General features: G+C 32.5%; 1 protein-coding gene across 1 annotated transcript in view; it reads right to left on the bottom strand.

The window, feature by feature from the left end:
- The window catches only part of LOC112506221, a 28,587-nt gene that overhangs the window by 23,453 nt on the left and 3,236 nt on the right, over positions 1-1,898 (bottom strand). The gene's annotated exons all lie outside the window — the stretch shown is intronic.

Here is a 1,898-nt window from a genome sequence, read left to right as displayed (position 1 = left end):
TCGTGCTAAGCAAGCTTCCTTTGATCGCCGAATGCTGGAATGACCTGAAGGTCTCATCATCATTCACTGAAGCTAGAGCAGTCTTCACACATATATAGACAGGCTTGTAATCATTGAGTACCGCTTCAGATCACGTACTCGTCGGTCTCTAATCTTCAGTTTCAGTTTTCGACGTTTGCTGAAGGTTCTTTGGTGTGAGTGTTGTCTTCTTGAAGTATTGCTGTTTCTGAAAGATTTACAAAGCAAGTTCTTCAGCGATCACTGAACATACTCAGTGAAGATCGCTGGAACTGAAAATACAGAAACACAAATACAACGTGAAAAAGAAAAAGGATTATCATCAAATCACTGAGAGAGATGATCAACAACACTTAAGACCAATTTATGTTCATTGATAACTTTATAAGCTAATGATCTAATGGTCTAAAGTTGCACGGTAGCAATTTTGTGATTATTGAGAAATCTCATGACAATTTTTTGATTATGGATGTTTAGATTATAGATCCAATCCAAAGGTTGAGAATTGGTCTTATGGGTCTCACGAATAACCTTTGGTCTCACATGATCTCAAGTGTGTGTGTGTGTGTGTATATATATATATATATATATATATATATAGTTTGGTTCAAATACTAACCAAGATTTTTGTGTTAACTTTGTTAAACAAGCTCAACCAATCATATTCCATCTTTTCTTTAGGTTCACATATAACTCATATAAATGACAAGGGTAATTAAGTAATTTGTCATTTATGTAACACCCAAATCATTAATTGGGAGTTACAAATCTAAAAATCTCAATAATTGATATGTAATATTGATATTTTTTTATACGTGTTCATGTTTTGTAATTTTGGTTTATTCTATTCATAATGATATTGATTTTGTAATTGTTAAAGAATTTCTGATTGTAAAGATTTTGATATCGTCCGAGTATAATGGATAAACCTATTGGAAAACAGATCGACAACATTGAGAATGAAAAGGTTAAAATCGTCTACGACTGCAATCGGAATTTGAATTCATATGTAATTGCTAAAGAATTGTTCACAAATGTTCATATTGTGTTCATATGTACACTAGCTGCATATCTCAACATTGGCTTGCTCCTGAATGTGCTCATAATGAAGGAACTATTGTTCACAAACTGTTCATATTGTGTTCATATGTACACTAGCTGCATATCTCAACATTGGCTTGCTCCTGAATGTGTTCATATTGTGTTCATATGTACACTAGCTGCATATCTCAATATTGGTTTGCTTCTGAATGTGTTCATAATGAAGAAACTATTGTTCACAAACTGTTCATATTGTGTTCATACCAATTTTATTTATTTATTTACTTTCGTGTAACAACTATTCTTATTATATTTTTGATAACCAGATCCTGGTTATTATCCAAGGTATTTAATACGTGATTATCTAATTTAATAATTACGTGATAACATGATAATTGATACATGCCGGTATGAGAATTTGTGAATTAATTGAATATATATATATATATATATATATTTGTGTGAATATATATATATATATATATATGATTATATTATGCATGCATGTGCTATGCATGGATGTATGTGAGTTTTCATGCATGAGGTGGAGGGAGATATGGAAGGCGGTCTAAACCGACCTTTACCTATTTGGGAGGTATAACACCCTAAAAAAAGGGATAAGATAATTTAAACCGAAACTATTTAACGAGGACCAAGACTCAATATTATATTCACCCAACAAAAGGGTAATAGTATAGTGTTTACATGACAAGACTATAATTACAAAAGAGTCTTTCACGAACCGCGCTCCTCTCAACCCTTTAGAGCCCCATCGACAAAGGAACCTAAAAGTAATTATAACAAGAAAGAGAGAGGGTTAGGCTTACGCCTAGTGAGTC

This window comes from Cynara cardunculus (genome assembly GCF_001531365.2).
Source record: "Cynara cardunculus var. scolymus isolate 2C chromosome LG 2, CcrdV1, whole genome shotgun sequence".
Taxonomy (NCBI): domain Eukaryota; kingdom Viridiplantae; phylum Streptophyta; class Magnoliopsida; order Asterales; family Asteraceae; genus Cynara; species Cynara cardunculus.
Note: the sequence above shows the minus strand (reverse complement) of the source record. Positions and strands in the feature narration are given on the sequence as shown.